Source organism: Eptatretus burgeri, chromosome 6, assembly GCF_056783735.1.
Source record: "Eptatretus burgeri isolate ZD-2024b chromosome 6, Ebu_testis_v1, whole genome shotgun sequence".
NCBI classification, from domain to species: domain Eukaryota; kingdom Metazoa; phylum Chordata; class Myxini; order Myxiniformes; family Myxinidae; genus Eptatretus; species Eptatretus burgeri.
In genome coordinates, this window is record NC_140966.1 from 40,573,679 (window position 1) to 40,597,834 (window position 24,156).

At 39.8% G+C, this 24,156-nt stretch overlaps 1 protein-coding gene across 3 annotated transcripts in view; it reads right to left on the reverse strand.

Annotated features, from left to right (window-relative positions):
• The window catches only part of LOC147024609 (uncharacterized), a 148,145-nt gene that overhangs the window by 12,303 nt on the left and 111,686 nt on the right, over window positions 1-24,156 (reverse strand). The window lies entirely within an intron of this gene.

Genomic DNA, 24,156 nt, shown 5'->3' on the forward strand with positions numbered 1-24,156 from the left:
AAATGTACCAGCTCGTTCCCTGTCATTTATTTCATTGGCTTAGCATGGTGCGTGTTGGGAAATTGGGAAGCGGCAAATTGTGCATTTGGACCAACGGGTCTTGGTAACTATCCGCTCGGGCTACGCACGGTTCGAGCACGAAAACGGTTCGTTCCGCTCGAGGCCTGCCGAGGGTGTGAATTCCCCGGAAGCTTTCCCGTGTGGATATTTAGGTAAATTGAAATTGGCAGTCGACCCTATTCCACGTGGCCGAATTATTGGCGATTTACGGTCCCGCAAGGGACCCATGCCTTTCGGAGTTCTCCGAGGAGCACAATCTAGATTCCGGGTGTTCGGTAGAGCCGACTCTACTGCTCCACCTAGTGGTCGTGCTCCCCACCGAAACTCGGCCCCACAACAATAGGAGGGAGAGAGGAGTGGGGGAGAGAAAGAGAGGGGGGAGAGTGAGGAGGTAGAGGTGAAAAGAGAGAGCGGAGGGAGCGGGAGTGAGACGGGAGGGAGAGTGGAGAAGGGTGGGGAAGGGATGGCAGAGAGAAGTGAGAGGAAGGGAAGGCAGATGTACAGTGAAGCATTAATTATGATTCATACTGTCTTATTAAAATACTTCTGGATAGAATAAGAGTAAAGATGAAAACAAAAAAAAAAGTCTGAAACCCATTTTCTTCCGGTCATACTATAAAGACCGCCCAGATAAAAAAAAGACTTCCCGGACATGTCCGGAGATAAACACAATCCGGAGATGAATACCGCGTGGACGCGTCTGGAGACTAACACCGACCAGATTCGTCCGGAGGAAAACTCCCATCCGGACACGTCTGGAGATAAATACCACCCAGACACGTCCGGAGATAAATACCTCCAGACACGTCCAGAGATAAATCCCATCCAGACATGTCTGGAGATGAATCCCGTCTGGACATATACAGAGACAAACACCACCCAGAACCATCCAGATACGTCCGGAGTCAGAGACAGAGAGATAGAGGAAGGGGATGGAGGGTGCTGCACTGTATTGGGAGGTTGTAGAGCAAGGATGGGACAAAGAGAGAGAGGGGTGAGTGTTGGGGAGTTTGCAGGCAGAGAGACTGTGATGTTTTATGAAGAAAAAAGAAAAAAACCTGCGCACGCACGCGCGCGCACGCACACACGCGCGCGCACGCACACACGCGCGCGCACGCACACACACACACACACACACACACACACACACACACACACACACACACACACACACACACACATACACACACACACACACACACACACACGTGATTGGTCGATATCGGCAATTTTTTTTCGGGAATCGGCAGTTTGGATTCAGTATGATTACTGACCACAGTACATACTGCATACACTCCAAAAACATTGAGTCGCTTTCACTGAAAAACAATGTTGCATTCACATAAATGTTTCAGGGAGATGTGCACAAACATTAATCTTTATAAACAGCTGCGTATGATGGGTGGAAAAAACAACTGGCTCGGTAATTTAGAAAACACGTCAATATGGCAAACGGCTCAGAAATTAGGAGTTTTTAAATATACTTTGCTTTGAAACTCACAAAGAGAAGCATATAACCTTTGTGAAGCAAACCCAATAATCAAATGTTTTAGAACTAGTCGCGAGGCCAAAGGAAAACCTGAAAAACCTCCATAAGATGCGGGATGAAATTTTGCCACCACAGTACCCGTAATAGGCATGGCATGTCCACACAACCACACATAGTCCCAACAGATCCATATCTAGCTAAATGTACCACGTCCATGTGCACTGTATATGAACCTCTACCTTGTAGTAACTGTCGACTGTACATCCCGATCAGGACAGCAACTGTACCACGATCGACTGCAGGGTGCTCGGTAAGTGAGTTAAGCACTCAAGCAAGCACTCAAATGGAGCACCTGGCTTGGCAAGGGATTACAAGTTGCCGTCGATGAAACTATGCACCTGGAAACACCCAATAAATGTCCGAATTTGACGAACACTTTTTAGGAGTCGGAACTGCTGCTGATTTCAATTCAGGAGCTCAAATTTTGAAATTTAAGAGATTTTTGAGGTTATGACATGGGCAGAAATGAAATAAAGCCAAGAACGCCAACATCTCCGGGTGTTTATAAGCATTGCAATATACCCAGTGATTTGTAGCTATGATGAACATGCATTTGATAATATGAGTGAGAAGAGTGAAAAATAAATTATTGTGAAGAAAAAATAGTGGGCTCTTCCAAGTGAAGGTGTGGTTGAGCATGCCAAAAACATGGTGGCTTCAGACCCTAGCGAGGTAACCCAGGAAACACCTTAAGACCCCATGTCGAGCGAGGTGGCCGAGGATCACCTGAGGAAGGATATAATGAAATAAGGCCATTAATTATCTTCAAAAGGGGTGTTTTAATTAACCCAAACATCCAATTTTCACTCATGCACTTCCTTGGAGTTCCCTCAGTATTCCTGCAAAGTTTCAGGCTGCTAGGTTTCATGGTTTTGGTGTTATAGAGATGACACACTGAGACACACCGATATTTATTAGTATAGATGGATACATACCTAAACAAGAAGGGCACTCGGTAGAGTGCATACCTCCACCACGCAATGCCTGATCCACGAGAACACATTGGGCCCAATACATTTTTGAAATATCATACTGTATTTCGTTTTTGGCCCTATCTCTTGATGGTGAAGAATCTTTAAAATTGAAAACTTTAAAAATAAAATAATTCTCGTATCCAGATCCGGATTTGGATCTTCACCAAAATCTAATCAGTTCATCCTCATCACACACCCATCCTGCACACAAAATTTCATCCAGATCTGTGCACAACTTTTTGAGATATCCTGCACACAGACAGACAGACAGATAAACAAACAAGATATCATGCAGAGCACAATACTTGCGAAATCCAAAAAACAAATTTGACCTTAAAAATAATTGGTGGTTGCATTCAATGACCAAATACAAAAACACTCTTCACACTTCAAGTCAATCGGATGAAAATTGACAATTTTGGAAATTTGTCCTGTAAACTTTTTGGCCTATGTCGACTTTTGGTCTATGTTGACCTTTTGGCATAGGTTGACCTCAAAAATACTTGTTCGTTGAATTCAGTGACCTGATATGCAAATGTTCTTCAAATTTCAAGTCAATGGGATGAAAATTGATAATTTTATAAATGCCACATAAATTGTTGACCTTTGGCCTATGCTGACTTTTTGGTCGATGTTGAACTCAAAAATAATTGGCTGGTTGAATTCAGTGTCCTGAAATATAAATCTTCTTCAAATTTTAAGTCAAACTGATGAAAATTGAGGATTTTAAAAATCTCACCTAAGTTTTTGACCATTTGACCTATATTGACCCTTTTGACGATGTTGACCTCAAAAATAATTGGTGATTGAACTCAGTGACCTGATATGCAAATCCTTTTCAAGTTTCTCGTCAATCAGATGAAAATTCAGGATTTTAGAAATTTGTTAAAGTTGTTGACCTTTGGCCTATGTTAAATTTTGACCTCAAAAACAATAGGCTTCTTGCTTATGATGAACTCTTCTATGTGTTGAAGTTTTGTGAAGATCAGTTTAAAATTGTGACCTGTAGGCAACTGACATACAGACAGACACAATAACGCACAAGACCAACCAATATATACTTGAAAAATCTTTGATTTTCACAAGTAACAAACAAACAGACAGACAGACAAACGGAACCAAATGCAACACCCTCTCCTCTAGCGAGGGCAAAAAGTGAAATGTATTTCTATAAGCTTAAAAAAAAATGCTTCGAAATTCGGGAAAATTCAACAACAAATGAAGAAGGAAGTGAATACAGGAGAGTCTTGACGTTCATGGCTTTCCCCTTCATGGATTAGTTCTATCACAATGAATTTATTGAGGCAAGGTTTGCGAATAGCAGTCAATACGCTCGAATAATTGTGGGTTGGCGAACACTTTTCCACATTTATTCATCGAATTAACAAGAGCTGTCAAAACAATAACTCCATCAAACCCTCCAACACCATCATCACCATTGCCATCGCATTATGTTTATCATCATTGTTGTTCAAGGTAAGTTTCATGATCTTAACTCAAGAAAATAATACTTTATTTCATGTTCTTAATCACTCTTTAATTCATGAAAATCCATAGCACAAATACTATGCACAAACATGTTAATTAAGGGTATTTTATGTTATTTTGAGGTCATGTTCCAAACAAGTCTAAGCTAATATTCTTCAGAGTTTAGCAGGTTCATGACATGTGCTCGTTTTTGATACTCCCAAAGTTGATAGGATCCACAAGTTCTTAGTTTGTGATTTTTTTCCAGTAAGCAGGTAGATCGGCTTCGCCTTCATTCTATTTTTAGGGATACCAGTGTAAAGAGTTTATTACCAAATAAAGTTAGGGAGCAAACCCCATTGAAGGGTTATTTCACTTTTACCAACACCATAGGACAATCCTTATTCAATTACAGTATATTTCTTAAAACTCGAAGTATAGAGATGGTAAAGGACATTTTGGAAACTGACCGTGCATGTTCGTCTTCACCTTTTTTATTTGGTCCTGGTGGACATGTAGTTTCTGAGGATTTGAATATAATTCGTAATAGTGAAATTAGGGATCTGATGAAAATGGGAGCTAAATATAGGGAACCAGTAACTCAACCTTGGAGCTGCATTAGATATTCAATTGTGGATTCTATCTCTAATTTTGCAAACAAAATGTGCACTAAGTTTAAGTTATCTGTAAACAGTTTTACTGCACGGTTTAACAGAGTTGTGGATGTCCTGGATAACAGGATTGAGTATTTTAGGAGACGGGGCTTGCTTTCACTGGGTAAGTCTAAACCAGTGTTGAACAAGCGGAGTGTTCATAAAGACATTCAGGAGCTCCATAATAGCTACATAATAGTTCCAACGGATAAAAGTGTGAATAACTTTGGTGTGGTTTGTAAAAAGTTTTATGAAGAGGTTTTATTAAGAAAGTTAGGCATTGATACTATTTCTGAAATAAATAAAATAAAATAAATAAATACTATTTATGAAATACCATATAAATAAGCATTAATATAATTTATTGGTGGTTGCTAAGATACGCAGTGCAGCATATTAGAATTAGTTATTAATGACAGTTTGAATATTTGAATGAGAGTTTGAGTCGATGGTTAGATGAAGGTACTGTGTAATGGACATGTCTACAAAGTAAAGTGTTTATCACTAAATATATCATATAAGGTGGTGTATGATTAAAGTTATTCATATGTAGTAATATATTGTTACCCTCATCACAAAAGTGCCCATCAATTTTTCCAGTTTTTGAGATTTTCTGCCCAAGTCATCTGTAGCCATGACAATCATAACTAGCATCCGTTGAAGACAGAGTCTTCGATATCCCTCGCCATAGTAAATGAGGACAAGTAGCAAAAGGCACCAGTTCAATGTATTATTGATGTGTGTACCAAATTTCATAAAGAAATAGTTAATCGTTTTGCAACTATGCTCTGGAAACAAAGGTTAACCTCAATTATTACTTAATACCCAACTTGTTTCCATGGAAAGTGAGAGAAATTTTTTTGGGGGAAATCTCTAAATATCAAAAGGCACTGGCAGTTCACCACTTGCTTGATATGTGTACCAAATTTCGTAAATATATATTGAGGGGATTTGTAGTTAAGCTCCAGAAACGAAATGTGACGGACGGACGGACGGAACCCATTTCTATATCTCCCGCCAACTTCGTTGGTTGGCGGGGGATAATAACGAGTAGCAAGATTTGTGTTTCATTCAGCTTCCATTAACAACTCTGTGCACAAGAAATAGTGAATAAATATCCGTTGATGAAGAATTGTTGCAGCTTTTTGTGTTTTTCTCCAAAGTGGAAAAAAATGACAGGCACTTTTGTTATGAGGGTAACAATATGAAATAAAAGTAATAATTAAATAAGTTTGAAGAAGCATATTACATTGCTGTGTTGACTGACTGTCTGGACACAACTTTGCGGTTATGTGTCCAATGATGAGTAATCTACTGATGTGTACCAACGACCGGGGTTGTGGATTCACCATTTGGAGAGATTCTGGGCTGAAAGGATCGAAACCTCGATGAATAACGGTGCCCAGCTGATGATCCGGGCAGTTGGTAAATCAGTAAATTGCTTATAAGCGAAGGTTATAACTTCAAATAAAATAGCTTTTGTAACTAGTAATTTATCTGTGTGTGTGTGTATATATATATATATATATATATATATATATATATATATATATATATATATATATATATATATATATATATATATATATATATATATATGGTGTCCCAAAAAAATGTACTCACATTTTGGCTCCTCATAACTCATTGAGTGAGTACAGTTTTTTGGGACACCCTGTGTGTGTGTGTATATATATATATATATATATATATATATATATATATATATATATATATATATATATATATATATATATATATATATATATATATATATATATATATATATACATATGTGTGGATTTGTGGGGTGTATGTGTATTGTAATGTCTGGCTTCCTTCTTGGGACAACGGTGCAATAATTGGTCTTTATTTTGATCGTGAAAGGGGTGGGGGTTGGGGTGGGGGTGGGTGGGGTAGAGGTGAGGGAGGGTACGGTCACTCAGATATTTTCATTATTCCTGTGGTTACACCACTGAAATATTGTAAACTTCATCCACGAGTCCTCTGCTGCTGAATAAAGTAAATATAATTTATTTTGATGCTGTGATGGCATCATAAGGACACAGTAATTGAGTGAGGAATTTTCAATCAAAGTTTTGCCTGTCTCAAGTCCGAAGGCCAAGAACGAAACTGATGCCACCTGAGGTGGCAAATTCTATCAGAGTTTTTATTTTTTAAAGAGCGATATCATGAGATGTTATCTATATGTGATAACAGTTTCTTATCAGTAGCTAAAGGATAGCTAACGCACACCTTCTGAACCGTACCTTCATTCCCTATATGTGTAAAACCTTGTGGTGAGATATCGTCAAGTTAACTTTTTATTAAATCTATTTTCTGGAGCAGAAACTTTCCACACTTTTCATTGAGTTATTTCACAATTGAAAAATGTATACAAAAACTCATTGCATCAAATGATGACATCACAGAAATGAATTATTTGTAGTTTATATCCCCCCCCAAAATGGATCAATAAACTGATACTGATGCCGTCTTTTAAGAACATCAATGTGAACTGACAATCATATAAAACCCTGTGATATACTGTGTTTACACAAAAGAATAGTCATCATCATAATCATCATCAACATGCTCTTGATCTGGTATGGTGTTGTTTTCCTCTGTCTCGACCATCGAGTTAGTGCAGGTTTACAACAAACACATCTGTGTGCATTTAAGGGCAGTACATGGGCAATACATGGGCAGCTCTTGGCATTACAGGAAAGGGAGCAATCATTCCATAAGCTTCAACACTGCTGAAGGCACTGGTGGTCCAGTCGTCCTCTGGATCTCAAGATTTTCGTCCTCATCCATGGTCGAGCCAGAAAATGTGGGTTTGGGTACTTCAAATCTCCAATGGAAAGAGCACTTCAAGATCCTGGCTTGATAGTTTACATGCTGGTCATGCAGAAATAAACAATCCATACATGGGGGCAGCTGTGTCGAGTTCACGCCACCTCTCTTGGCACAAAAGAGCTGGTACTGGCATTCATTGACTTCCAACAGTGTTCCCTTGGAGACATAGATGGCATGTGAAGACTTCGATTTTTCCAGAGTTCTGGTGAAGGCTTCCGCAATTGCCCAAGCTCAACAAGACACTGTTGGTACGCCTCCTCTTTCTTATATTTGTTTCAGTGCTCCTATCTTTCCTTTGCCTGCAAATGCACTGAATGAAATGCATCTTTTAAATGCATGAAGACCAATAAATACTTTACATATGGCAGTGCCAATGTTGCTTGCTACATTATTGGCATAAATATTCTGGAAGAGCAGACATAGAGTTTCATCATCAAAGGCAAGGTTGCGAGAACAAGGATCTCCATATTTTCTGCAGTGAAATTTGCTGCTTTTGTACCCTTTGCAAGCTGCACGGAGCGGAACACGTGTGCCCACCTCGTGAGTAGAATTTATCTCACTGATCTCTTGCCAGTCATATTTCATCAAACTCAAAGCAGTGCTCCTCACATGTGGCATAAAGAATCTTATTATGTCGCCTGCCTTTTGTGTTCTGGCTTCTTCCATTTGTCGACTATGAACTTGATGAGGCTTGTTTTGTTTGACGGATTGTGCAATCATTTTCTCGACTGATGAGTCTGGTGACCTGTGGCTAAGCCTTTTGAATTGTAGGCTCTCATTTGCTCCACATTGCATCTCTTGGCATTCTTTATGTTGACTTCTCAGTAGGATGCAGTGCGGCACCGCTATCGACTGCAAGGTGTTTGGTAAGTGGCTTAAGCATTCATGCAAGCACTCCAATTAAATGGTTGATAAGGAACGGTTGGCCAAGCTGTCACTGCATACCATAAAGAATCTATTTAACTTTAAAGCCTGTCTTCACCATGCAGGCAGCAGTTAATGAAATAAAATGAATTAAAGAAATAAAATGACTTCATCCACAAAAAGGTTGCTGCTTAATGCAGAACAACCATTACATGGAGACAACTTAAAGATCAATCGCTCGTGATATAAACATGGCAAAAAATCCACCATTTTGCAAGCTCATCTGTGCACGTGTCACTTGGTACATCGGTTTCGGGATCTGCACAAATGTTACAACTTTTTTTAACATCCGTTTTTTATCATATTTGCTTTGATTCCCTGTAGAGCACCTTGCGAATCCTCCAAAAATAGTTTGTTTTTTGTATATCTTGTTGAGGCTCTTATGAGAGCTAAAAAGAGAGATCGGGCAGACGCTATAGATAGCAGTTCTTCTGGGGGAAAAGAGAGCGAGGTCCAGCAGTGAATGCATTAAATCATATAGCTCAATGAAGCTGGTTAATTTTGTCAGGTTCCTAAATTTTTTGTTCACTCAATATAATTCTCCAAACAGTATGAAAAGATAAGTTTAATGCTTTAAATTTCACATTTTCTTGTGCATCTATGGAGAAGGAGGGAACATAGGCTGACTTGCTCAAAGTAAGTAGGTATATCAGCTTAGTTACAAGACAAGTTATTTCTTTAAATTATATGATTTCACAACAGATTTCGACACTTATTTAGGTCGGGTGATATCCGATCCTCAAAACCGAAATGATATTTCGATGATATACTTTAATTCGTCCATGAGAGTAGATCGTGGAAAACCATATCATATAATGCATTGAAATCGCTCAAAGTACCGAATTTGAAAACAATATTACTTACAAAAGCGATTAATACAGCGATTCGTAACAATGATGAACAGGCCTTCAATGACACTTGAATGAATAATACGAGTGAGGAAAGTGAGAAAAAAAACTATCGTTAAGAAATCGTTGCGGTCTTTTCCAAGTCAAGATATGGTTGAGCAGGCCAAAAAACATGGCGGCTTCAGACCCCAGCGAGGTTACCAGGAAACGCCTTCAGTCCCCAGAGAGCGAGGTGGCTGAGAATCGCCTGATGAAGGATACAATTTTAAAAAGCTGTTAAGTATCTTCAAAAGGGGTGATTTAATTAATGTAAACACCCACATTTCAGTCATGCACTTCGTTGGAGTTGTCTTAGTATGCACGCAAAGTTTCAGGCTGCTAGGTTTTATCGTTTTGGAGTTATGGAGGAGACACACTGACACACACACACACACACACACACACACACACACACACACACACACACACACACACACACACACACACACACACACACACACACACACACACACAAACACACATTGTATGTATGTATATATGTGTATATATATGTATATATATATGTATGTATATATATACATATATATATATATATATATATATATATATATATATATATATATATATATATATATATATATATACATATACAGACATACATATACAGTGTTCAGCATAAATGAATGCACCCCCTTTGAAAAGTAAGATTTTAATCAATATCTCAATGAACACAAGAATAATTTCCAAAATTTTGACAAAATTGAGTTTTATAGAACATTTGTTTAACTCATAACATGAAAGTAAGGTTAATAATATAACTTAGATTACAAAATCTCTGGTCTTCTCCTTGGTCTTGGTTCGTTAGTGCGTGGCTGGTTGGAGAGCGCAATCCTGGTGCTTGGTGCGGCGATGAAGTTGTGGGTTCGAGTCCCCCCACCCCCCCACCCGAACCAGCTCATCTCGACCAGACCGCACGAAGCAGAAAGGTGCCCAACTGGCCCCATTTCTTTTGAGTGTGTGTGTGTGTGTGTGTGTGTGTGTGTGTGTGTGTGGACCCAGTCAATAAGTAGCAATTGTTTAAGTGCCTTGTACATTGTAAATTGCATTTCTGATAGTCGGTTTAACTCTGCTCTTTTTGTGCCCCCCTGCCCCATTACAAATAAACCCCCAATTGTTCAATGTACCAGCTCGTTGTTGTGCTTTCTATTGTTGACCCAGCATGGTTCGTGCTTGAGAACCAGTAAGCCGATTGGGCTGTGAGTTGTCATTTGGACCGACGGACTTTGGCAATTCCATTCGGTTACACCTGACCAAGGTCGCTAGAGCGATCCGGTTCGACAGAGTCCGTTGAGGGTGTGACTTCCCCGGTAATTTGACGACGTGGGTACTTAGGTATATTGAAATTTGGCTATTAATCCTACCCTACGCCTCAGAGAATTGGCGAGAACGGTCCGTAAGTGACCCGTGACCTTCGGAGTTATCCAAGGGTTACGACCTTGCAATTCCGGGTGTTCGGTGGAGACGACCCAACTGCTCCACCTCGCGGTCGCTCCTCGCCACCGGCCAACAACAATACATATATATATATATATATATATATATATATATATATATATATATATATATATTTACGGAAATGGCCCTTATTGGACTACTAAATATAGGATTAGCTCAGATCCCCCATTAAATGGATGTATAGATAGGTTGTTGGTAAAAAGGACGTTATATGTGTGTCGGGAGCTGTAAAAGGCTGTTTCATTGTTTGTGCAGTGGTGGACGACCGAGAGATCCCTCTTATTCCTACACCATCTCGGGATAGGGCCCTCCCAGTCGGCTGAGGGGGTGTGGCCTGGAGAGAGGGTGTGGCTAGAGGGAGGAAGTGACGTGAAGGGGAGGGGTTTTTGTTCAGCTTCGCCGAGAGAGGCGTGCTCGTCGACAGACAGATAAAGCGAAAGGAAAAAGGAGTCGGTGCAGTCGGTTGAGAGGGTGCTCGTGTTTTCGGAGCGAGCGAACGTAAGAGAGGCTGCCTGCACGTCGAATTGGCAACCGACTCTAAGGAAAGAAAAGGTGATTCGACAGAGAGAGAAACTGAGAGGACGGAGTTGGGAAGTCGGGCTCCGAGGTGGGAAGGCAGGAGAGGAGACGCCGGTCCCTGCTCACACCAACGGCTCGTCACGTTTGCCGATCCGCTTGCCAGAGTCCGGAACCTCGATTTGGGCCTTGTCTGGAGAACAGGCCAGGCCTGGATTTGTGTGCTGGACCGTGAGAGAGATCGGCTAAGGCCCATCGTTGGCATTGCGCGGGGCCGGAACGTGCTGAGGAGGGCGTGCGCACACGGTGACTTGAGAAGGAAGAGTATGGCGCCGCCATCTTGCCACGCGGTGCGTTCGAGCTGGGAGTTCGAATCCGTGGACATCCGCCTGTTGCGAGCGGCATTCGTGCTTTTGACACTGTCCTCTCATCCATGAAACCTCACCAAGTACTCTGTCTTGTCTTGCATGCATGCTGTCTGTCTATCTGTCTTTGTCTGCATGTTGTTTAAGGCATATTTCGGTAGCGACCCCCTCGAAACCTGTAGTCCGTGGTTCCCTAGTTAAGAATGGGTTGAGGATTGTTAATAAAACCATTGTCGTGAAATTTGCTTGTGTTGTGATCCCAGAGGTTCCCCAATAAATCTGATTAATTCGTATGAAGTTGCCGCTATGGATTAATTCGAGTCGCGTCGAGGAACGATCCGTTCGATTGGCATATAAAACCAAAATGGTTACAGACTGGCAGAAAACGCTCGGCATCTGTCACAACCAGTCTGTAACCAGGGGTTATATTTCCCCAACTGGCAAGGTACAAGGATTACGTTGGTATCGCGATTTAAGACGCGTGACAAGAGGCCTGTGCTGAGTCGGCCGGCGTTATAAACCCCGGAGACGACGGTGGTGAGGGTGGCGCCAAGGACCGGGTGAGAATCCCACCCACCCCGGATCCGCAACAATATATATATATATATATATATATATATATATATATATATATATATATATATATATATATATATATATATATATATATATATATATATATATAAAAATAAAAAATATATGAAGGCAGATTGGTGAACGGCAGATTGGTCTTCCGATTTATGTTCAAAGTATAACATTCAATTCAAATACGTTGTTCCTCGATCATAAACTGACGATCATCAACTGAAGACAGACAGATAGATATGAACCAATTGCTTTACAACACTTTTCGCTTCATGTGTGCAGGATAAAAAGCAAAAAAAAACGGGTAATGACGATATTAAAAAACAAGAGCGCAAGTGAACACAATATACGCCCAAAACAGTCTCTGTGACACATACACGCGCGCAATTATAGATTCAAACATGTCAATTTATGAAGAACAAGAAGGTATATACAGAATTGTGCTACTACATGGAAAACAGCATCTTGGTTGCCATGGCAACCACTTTAGATGATGAACGTATGTCGCTATACACCGTCTCCACAGTCTCTACCTATGTACAAAATATGAAACGTGAAAGTTTAAAACTTTGGGAGTTAGAGCGCGGACAGGAACGGACGGACGGATGACCGGTATCACATAATACGCCCCGATGGATATATATATATATATATATATATATATATATATATATATATATATATATATATATATATATATGTATATGTATATATATATATATATATATATATATATATATATATATATATATATATATATATATATATATATATATATATATATATATATATATATATATATATATATATATATATATATATATATATATATATATATATATATATATATATATATATATATATATATGGCGTATAAAAATGAACAAAACAAACGAACAAACAATTGGTCATCGACTAGAACTTGCAAAATCAGTTGCTGTGACCTTTGCCCTTTGGACCTCAAATCAATAGGGTTCTAACTTTTGAATGGTGAACCAATTCAGTGAACCAACATTCAAATTGTGTTCAAATTTCAAATCAATCGCATTAAAAATGATGATTTTGACATTGACCTTTGACGTTTTTTCCTCAACCAATCGGCTTCCTTGACAAGAAGCAAACCCTGTTCAAATTTCGTGTCAATCGGATTAAAATTGACGATTTTATGTGACCATGACCCTTGACACTAAAATAATGGTTCACAAGTTTACAAGAGCTTTTTATTTGTGAAACAATTCAGTGACCCAATTCACAAATTGAGTTCAAATTTCAAGTCAATCAGATGAAAATTGATGATTTTATGCGACCTTGTCTTTTGACCTTAAAAACAATGGGCTTCTAGCTATTGCCTTGCTCTGACAGGTGGTTAAGTTTCGTGAAGATCGGTGTAGAATTGTAACCTGTAGGCAACAGACAGACAGACACACATAGTCAGAGACAAAGACCAACTAACAGATGAGAACAACCGATATAGTTGTGAATCTGATTTTGCAAGTAAGAAATGAGATGCAATTTTTTGAACAAAGAGTGATTTTACCATGGGGATTTTATTAAGAATCGTTTGTAATCTCACAGGTTATCAATACATAATTAAAGCAAAGGTTATTTGGCATGCTTGTGCTATATCCATAAAATCCTTGTGTTCACACTAACCACAGGTAGTACAAACTACACATTAAACATACGCAGCAAATTTGGTCAGGGTGTCAGAGTGCAGTGGCCTTCTCTGTTTGAAAGATGTTAAAAACTTTTAAAGTCCATAACCTAAATGCAGAGGAGACAATGGCATGCTCCAGGATGCAGTGCTCCCTGCAAGCACTACTTCAAAATGGCAGTCAATGGTCAAGTCTGACTACATTGAAAATTGAACTTCAGATAAACAGCTCAATGACAGGTATGTGATGCTATCAAATGCGCTTTCTTGTAACCTTTTCTACAAGGGCTGAACCAACAGAAATGAGTGGTACAGTACTTCATTAACCTTAAAATGCTATCTGGAATGTAAAATTGATTGTTTTTTTTAAACAGTATCTGAGTTTCAATAAAGACATCACAGGGAAGTTTGAGAGACTGCAATGAATGGACTCCGCCGCTGTTAACTGTATGTAATGAGGTAATGAGGGCACGTGATGTGAACTTGATATTGAGTCCAAATTTTGATTTGTGATTTTGCTTTACATTTTAGCTTATTAAAGAAAAAAACCATCCTTTTGCCAAGTCCTTTGGAGACCTCCACGAGAAGTTTTTAGAGAACTGCAAAGATATTTTAAACACCAATATCAGAAAGTGGAAGAAAAACCTGCCTAGTCCACAAAATATTCCTTTTCGCATCATTGGATCTTTCATTAGAAACAAATTGAACAATGCTAATTAAAGCCTGAGTGAAGGTGATATTTTACAAAAACAAAATGGCACTGACAAAATGTTATCGATGCTGTACGATGGCATTTTGCAACAATGCAGAATTTGGTTTGTTTTATAATTGTAACCAGAGGAAACTCAGATTAATGAGCTATCAGGTTAGGAATTATCATCGATTGTTCTGATGCCATGCATTCATTCTTCTGCATTGCGATTATTTTGATTGTTGCTGTAAATGTAAAACAAGCAATAAAAACATTCTAAACTAGAAAATAGAATTTGATGTGAGTGCATCAATGGATATGTCTGGAGGTCAACCCACTGTTCCGTATGATCTCAATCAAAGACACATGAAAAATTAAAGGTCACGAGAGAAAAAAGAAAGATAAGTAGAAAAGAGACAACATCATCTGTTTTGAACTTGATTTACGGTCTGCAGAATGATTTTCAAAGGGAACATGACCTTTGACCTGTTCAATCTAAAATTTAATCAGTTAATCTTTATATTACAGTTCATATGTGTTAAGTGGATTGACAGGATGGCCTGGAGGTCGGTACGCACGCTCGCCTCTAAGCTGTCAAGCCTGGGTTTGAATCCTGGCCCAGCTATAAACTGTCATCCTCATGTTTCACAGGCAGCGTGATTCATCAATGTGTGTGCTATCCTTCAAATGGGCGTTAAACAGGCGTCCATCTGCTAGCCTTAGTTGACAGGCATTAAATATCCCACAGTGTCCTTTGTGAAGAGTAGGTAAGCTATTGCAAGCACCATGGACAAATTCCAAATTCCTGTCCCAACCTACAGAGGGAATTACATCAAAGCATAGCTGCACCCTCAACCAATGATGCTACCCCGAGAAGAAGACGAAGACGAAGACGAAGAATCAAGTATGGTTGAAATCTCTTGAGTGGTTCATCAGTTCATATGTTAGTACCATAACAGACTTTCAATTAAAGGGCAGCTGACCTTTTGAACCTAAAACTTAGTCAGTTAACCTCTGCATTACAGTCCATAGTTATGCAAAGTTTGATGAAAATCCCTTTAGAGGTCGACAAGTTATTGTCAGAACTGAAATCTACTTTTAGCGAAAGGTCAAATGACCATTGACCCTTTGAAGTCAAAATATAATCAGTTGAGTTTGGCATCATAATACACCTTTGTACCAAGTTTGGTAATAATCTCTTCAGCAGTTCACAAGTTATCTCAGTTAACAAAAATTGATCATGGACGGACAGATGGACATAAAGCCAAAAACATAAAGGCTGTGCAAATGGCACTACACACCTCTCTCAATTTGGATTCACCATAAACAGAAGTTGAAGTGTGTGTGTGTTTGAGAGAGAGAGAGAGAGAGAGAGAGAGAGAGAGAGAGAGAGAGAGAGAGAGAGAGAGAGAGAGAGAGAGAGAGAGAGAGAGAGAGAGAGAGAGAGAGAGAGAGAGAGAGAGAGAGAGAGAGAGAGAGAGAGAGAGAGAGAGAGAGAGAGAGAGAGAGAGAGAGAGAGAGAGAGAGAGAGAGAGAGAGAGAGAGAGAGAGAGAGATCAAAAGAGAGAAAGAAAGAGAGATCAAAAGAGAGAAAGAAAGAGAGATCAAAAGAGAGAAAGAAAGAGATCGAAAGAGAGAAAGAAAGAGAGTAAGAAAGAGAGATTGAAAGAGAGAAAGAAAGAGAGAAAGAGAGATCGAAAGAGAGAAAGAAAGAGATCAAAAGAGAGATAGAAAGAGAAAAAGAAAGAGAGAAAGAAAGAGAGAAAGAAAGAGAGAAAGAAAGAGAGAAGGAAAGAGGGTTAGAAAGAGAGATAGAAAGAGAGAAAGAAAGAGAGAAAGAGGAGAGGAGAGAGAGAGATCAGCCACAACAATGATTCAAAGAAAAATGTAGGGATGGTTTTCTGTGATTATTAAATTACTTGTTTCTGTTTTTAGCTCGCCTGTTTGAAGAACAGAGCTATAGCGATACCCCCGGCGTGAGCGTCAGCGTCGGCGTGAGCGTCAGCGTCAGCGTGAGCAAGAGCGTCAGCGTGAGCATGAGCGTGAAAATGTTGAAGTTTTTGGTGCAAGTTATTTCCTTTCTAATGTTTTTATCGACCACACTATTTTTTTACTGATTGCAATATACAAATACATATATTGCTTTAAAATTATTTGGATCAGACTTCACTGCAATGCTTTATAAAAAAAATTATTAGACTCGTCTTTTTAAAATGATAATTGTATAAACAGGCAAGCATTGGGTGGCTTTGACACCAACTCTGGTTATTACTTGTTTCTCTACTTAACTTTTTCTTTACTATTTTTTAAATTGTGATTGCATGATGAATTCTCATATTGATTGGGTGTGAAAACACTTTGCGTTAAATAGTTTAATTATTATGTAATAGGCAGTATGTATGATTTTCCTCACCAACTTTATTACGTCTGCCACCGAAGGTGGAAGGAGGTTATGTTTTCACCCATTTGTTACTTATGAAATCTAAAGATTTCTAAAGATTTCGTAAGTATATTGATGCCTTCCGTTTCTGTTTGTTTGTTTGTTTGTTTGTTTGTTTGTAGGCACGATAACTCAAGAACGGAAGAAGCTACCAATGTCAAATTACACCACGTGATTCAGGAGGGTGATGGCTAGTGCTGATAAGATTTTGGTCAAAATCTGTCAAAGGTCAAGGTCACGGTGAGGTCAAATATTTGATTTTTGATGGTTTGGTACAGAAAACTAGAGAACGGAAGAAGGTACCAATGTCAAATTACACCACGTGATTCAGGAGGCTGATGGCTAGTGCTGATTCGATTTTGGTCAAAATCGGTCAAAGGTCAAGGTCACAGTGAGGTCAAACATCCAACAAATGATAACTCGAGAACAGAAGAAGCTTCCAATGTCAAATTACACCACATGATTCAGGAGGGTGGTGGCTAGCGCTGATTAGATTTTGGTTAAAATCGGTCAAAGGTCAAGGTCACAGTGAGGTCAAACATCCAAAACATTCGATTTTTGATGGTTTGGTACAGAATCATCATTGAAACTTCTGGTTTGTGTCGCTACCTTCTCGAGAGACAGCTTTTATTAGACAAGGTCAGAGGTCAAGTTGATGATTTCGTAAGTACCAGTCTATGACTGCTTGTTTGTGTGTTTGTTACTTACGAAATCTAAAGATTTCATAAGTATATTGATGACTTCCGTTTCTGTTTGTTTGTTTGTGTGTTTGTGTGTTTGTTTGTTTGTTTGTAGGCTAGATAACTCGAGAACGGAAGAAGCTACCAATGTCAAATTACACCACGTGATTCAGGAGGGTGATGGCTTGCGCTGATTAGATTTTGGTCAAAATCGGTCAAAGGTTAAGGTCATAGTGAGGTCAAACATAATTCCGTAAATTCATGTGGAGAAATGGAGTATTTTTGCGTCACTCGACGTTACGAGTTCGTTTTAACTTCGATTTTAATTTTGTCTTCGGTTTTTGCGATCGCTTAGGACGCTGAAAACTCGGTTGTCGAAATTCTGGTAAAAATCGGATGTTTTGGAGACGTTTTAAGATTGTATAAAAAATATTTCACTCGACGTGTCACTGGTCATCACGTGATGCAGTGCGCTCGATCAGACGCGTCGTTGAGTCACGTAAAGGTTTTCCGTGTGCGCGCTGACGGTGTTTTTGATAAAGATGGTGTTTAAAAGTCATTTTCTATCCCAATAAAGGTTATCGTAGCATGCCTGACTCGCTGAGCCGTCGGATTATGTAAAGATTGTTGGTGGATGGCTGAATATTACGGTTTTGTGACTTTGATAAAATAATATTAAATAATTGCGTGGAGAAATGGAGATTTTTGCTTCGCTCGACGTTACGAGTTCGTTTTAACTTCGATTTTAATTTTGTCTTCGGTTTTTGCGATCGCTTATGACGTTTAAAACGCGGTTGTCGAAATTCTGGTAAAAATCGGATGTTTTGGAGACGTTTTAAGATTGTATAAAAAATATTTCACTCGCGAGTCACGGAGAAATGGAGATTTTTGCTTTGGTCGACGTTACGATTTTTGATGGTTTGGTACAGAATCATTGTAGAAACTTCTGGTTTGCGTCGCTACCTTCTCTGGAGACAGCTTTTATTAAACAAGGTCAGAGGTCAAGTTGACGATTTCGTAAGTACCAGTCTATGACTGCTTGTTTGTTTGTTTGTTTGTTTGTGTGCAGGATATCTCAAAACGTTGTGGATGGATTCAGATGAAATTTGGTGGACAGGTTGGATGTGTGACAAGGACAGACCGATTAGATTCATCGATTAGACACCGAACCGAACCGGTGAAGATCACGGATCCAGCTACGAGAATTTTAAAGTGATTCTTCACCATTGGGAGATGAGACTAAAAACAATATAAAGCATGATATCTCAAAAACCTAATTGGCCTTTATATCTTCTCGTGGATAAGGCAATGTGTGGCAGAGGTATGCACTCTACCAAATGCCCTTCCAGTTTAATTTGTTGCACTTCAATGACAAAGAACGAACAATAAACAGTGCATGGCTGTGTGTGTGTGTGTGCCAGCAAGCTTCACAGATGGAAGAAAGTTCCTGAACTATGTTCACCGTACACTTATTGGACTGTATGTCATATTCCAATGTTAATCGCACCCATATCTAGTAGGTGTGACTGGTCCTTGCATAATCGCGTCGCTCTGGCCTCGCTCCAACCAGGCTGATTAACGGGCATTGTCCAACCCACCCACCCCTCTTATCTCTTCATATTCCAATGTATAGTTATGCATTTGTGCACACTTTTTGTGGAACACTTTCAAGTTATGAAAATCACCACGATAAAATGAAACAGAATAGTATTTAAACCAAGTACTAAGCAAAAACAAAATTTGAGCTGCATTGTCAGAAAATAGTATTTATTAATAATAAAAAATAATAAAAATAATAACAATAATAATAATAACAACGAGAAGGGCACTCGGTCGAGCGTATACCTCCACCACGTAATACATGATCCACAAGAACATATCGGGCTCAATACATTTTTGAAATGTCATGCTATACAATACTATATCATTTTTAGCCCTATCTCTCAATGGTGAACAATCACATTAAAAATTCTAGCAGTTGGATCCAGATTCAGACCGTCACCAAAATCGAAACAATTCTTCCTTGTCACACACCCAACATGTCCACCAAGGTTCGTCCGAATTCGTCCACAACTTTTTGAGATATCGTGCTATGTATAGTTTTTGGCCCAATCTCTCAATGGTGAAGAATAAATTAAAAAATTCTCATAGCTGGATCCACATGCGGATTTTCACCAAAATCTAATCAGTTCGTCCTTGTCACACACCCAACCTGTCCACAAAATTTCATGTACACAAGCAAACAAACAAACAGACAAAGGGGTGAAAACATAACCTCCTTCACCTTCGGTGGTGCAGGTAATCATAATAGTTTCACAGAGAGAAATTTAAAATGGATGATGTTTGAAAATATGTTGTTTGTGATACACTGTAATGCAGTCGATGCGAATGATGTCATGTGACTGCGTGTACACGAGGGCGAAGCAATGTCGAAGACGTGACATTCTGATATTGCGATAACTCGGTGTGTAGACCTGAAAGCGATGCTGTCTTTGGATACAGTGTTTGCACAGTTTTGAAGGAAATTGGATTGTGTAGTTTAGAGTCTGTTAAAATGCTTTAGTTTGCTAAACCGAGAGATAAACCAATCAGCATCCTGCCAAAGAAGTGAGTTTATAAACAGAAAAAAGTGATGCTTTTATGGACAAATGGTTAATATTGTGCATCAATGCTGTTTCTTATAATTAGCGTTGTACTGTGGAGGACATTGTATTATGAATATGAATGATATATTTGTGCAATTTATGATTTGTTGAAGTCAGGATGATGGTCAAAATATATTTCATAACCTTACCTTGATAGAAGAAGGCTGACAAAATGGTGCTGTTCTAAATGCCTTTTTTGTTTGGTATTTTTCAGATCAAAGAAACATTATCCACACGGTTTGAAACTGGACTAATGATGTGATGTTTATGGTTTCAATCACTGTTTCAATGATCCATAGAATTGGTTTCCTTTGGTTACATGGGCTCAGAAGGGTGAAAGGCACACAATGGCTGAGACAATAACGAAGAAGCTCAACGTGAGACGCAGGAATGCCAAGGCTAAGCTGACCAGACTTGATAATGTGACACAGTATTTGATGGAGGAACGTCGTTCTGACAGAGAAGTTAAAGAAGCTCTTCATCAGGCTGAGCCTGCATATCAAGATTTACAACAGAAGCATGAGGCTTACAGTGAAATAATCAAAGAGGATGATGAGTTCCAGAAGGAAGAGAAATGGAAGGAAGAATGTCAACGGTCATTTCTTCAATTGAGCATTTCCTTCAATTGAGGAATATTGCCAGGGAGATGCGATTAATTAACCTGAGTCTGAGAGTGACGATGACGAGTGTCCTCCTGAAGTCATCACTCCCAGCGAGCATGCGGAAAGCCAATGGGTTGTCCATGAGCATAACAGACATAAAATGGAAGCTGCAGAGCCAGCACGGATCACAGCTAGGAATTAACTTTTTGAAGCTAAAAATGAAGTCAAAAGTGAGTTCAAACCATCACCATGCAATTTCAAGATGGAAAGGCCAAAAATGCTGAAGTTCACTGGAGATGTGAGAAAGTATTACAACTTTAGAGAGGACTTCAAGCAAATGGTAGACTCCAGGTGCAGCAAAAGGAATGCCATAACACTGCTCCGCATCTGTAAACAGGGAAAGCTGTTCAAACTGATAAAGGGCATCGTATCAAATTACGAAGATGCGTGTGAATATTTAGATTTCATAAATGGAGACCCCAGGTTCGTTGCTGACACAATAACACATGATGTCGCCAAGTTCAAGGTACTTCGAGACTGTACAGACGAAATATTTTGGTAAAGCGAAGTTTCAACGCGATGAAAGAAGTCGGCTGTCCGAACGACATGGAAAACAGTCATATGCTTGCTATGATATAGAGGAAAATGAATAAGGATGATCAGAAGGTTTGGTTTCGTCATCTGGAGCAAGAACAGACACGAGCAAGTCCGCAGATGTTGATGGAGTGGATAGCGACCAAAATGTTGGCGAGAATGAAGGCAACTGCACCAGTGCGCTGCACCGCAAGATCTACAGGTGTGTCAATCACTTCACCAAGGTTGAAGACAAAAAAACCTGTTTACAAGTGCTGGATTTGCTAATCTTACAGTCACTGAATCGACCAATGTGAGAAGTTTATGACAATGACTCAACCTGAGTGGCTGAAAATCATCAAGGAGAACTATGCATGTTACAGTTGTTTGAAGAAAGCTGGAAGGGAACACTGGATGTCCACATGTAAAATAAACCACCAATGTTCTGAGCAGTTCAACGCTGTGCGATGCAAATATTTTCACCATCCTATTCTGCATCCGACAAGTCAAACGGGTAATGTTGGTGTTGCACTCATGAGCAGCAAGACATCCATGCTGCCCATCAAGGTGGAGATTATGTCATCATAGTGAACAGACATCAGCGAGGAAACTAGCTTCTGGATTCAGGTGCACAGATCAGCCTGATCAAGCTTCCCATTGCAGAAGAACTAAAGCCAAAAGGGAATGACATCATCATCATCATAACCAAGATTTGCCATGAAGAGGGGTTGCAGACAAAGCTGTACCGAGTAGACATCCGTTCACTGGATAGTAACCAGAGCCATGCTTTTTCCGTTGTGGGAATACCCTGCATTGATGATGACATTGGTGTGGTTCAGATGAATGAGGTAGCCAAGCATTTTGGGCTTCATAGAGGCAAACTACACCAAGGAAAATGGTTCAGTTGACATGCTAGTCGGCATCGATCATGCTGAAATGCATGGGAGAGAGACGAGAGAAGTTGGAAACTTGGTAGCATGCCAGTTCCCCTTTGGTTGGGTGATATTTGGAGCTATAACTGGATATAAGCTTTAAAACAACAGAGTTCCATACGTGAAGCTTTCAACGTCAGTAGACATGACAGATTTAAGGACTACACAGTCCATGGGAGTGAACTCAAACTCTTGTCAATGTGAGCCAAGAAAAGTCAGCAAGTTCGAGGAAGACAAAGGAGAGATCATAAAGAAATATTGTCAGAAAGTTGGTAAACAATGGCTCATCTCATATCCATGGAAGGAGGATCCAAACTTACTTCCTGATAATATAATGCAAGCGAAGAGAATGCTATTGGCCACAGAGCTGAGATTATCAAGAAATGCTGAATATGCTGAGGCACATGACATACAAATGAAGGAGATGGATTAAATGAAATTTACCAGGAGACTGTCGGAAGAAGAAATGAAATCGCCAAGGATACAACATCTCTCACGATGCAGTATTGAGACCAGAGAAGAAGAGTACACCTGTTGGAATCATCTTCAACTCATCTGCTGTATTCCAAGGTCACTGCTTAAATGACTACTGGATGAAAGGGCCAGATCTGCTGCACAGCTTGTTTGGGGTCATTCTGCGGTTCAGAGAGAATGCTGTGGCTACATGTGGAGGCATTGTGAAAATATATCGCAGAGTGTTGATTCACCAAGATGATCATCATTTTCATCGATTCCTGTGGATAAATTTTCAAACAGATAAGAAGCCGGATGTGTACGTCAAGACTGTACTGACATTTGGTGACGAGCCTGCTTCAGCTATGGCTCAAACGGCACTGATAATGAGAGCAGAAGAGGGAGAAAATAGGTGCCCAGAGGCTGCACATGTCCGGAAACAGAATACTTACACGGATGATATCTGTGATTCAGTTCTTATGGGAGCAGAAGCACAAAAGCTGACAACTGATATGGATGAAGTGTTGGCTGAGGGCAGATTTGAAGTCAAAGACTGGCTGTCAAATAAGCCCTCAAGGGAAGGAGGGTGACATAAAGCTGCTAGATGTCCTAACCAGAGTGGAGAAGGTGCTAGGAACAGTGTGAAACCATGATAAAGAAGTTTTCACACACAGGGTAAAGGTGAATGTGAACGATTGTCCCATTGAAAATGAGCCAAACGCTGAGCTGAAGCTGACAAAGCAGCGAGTCCTGAGTGAAGTTGCACGCATCTTTGATGCAATAGGATTTATTGCACCATTCCTGGAATGAGCGAAGATCGGAATACAGCGACGATAGCAACAGGGGCTCGGTTGGGGTGAAAGGCTCCCGATAGCAGAGGAGACCGAGTGGATAAGACTTTTCAGAGAAATGGAAAACTTGAATGATGTCACATTTCAGCAGTGTCTCACCCCACCGAAATTTGTTGGAGCTCCGATGCTTTGCATATTTTCTGATGCATCTGAAAACGCTTTTGGTGCTTGTGCACATCTCAGATGGCGTCTCAGTAATGAGGAATATAATGTCAGATTCATCACGGCAAAGTGAACAGTAGCACTACTGGAGAAGGTGACCAGAGCGAGAGTCGAGTTACAAGCTGCAGTGATGGCTACCAAACTCCACACAGCCATCATGG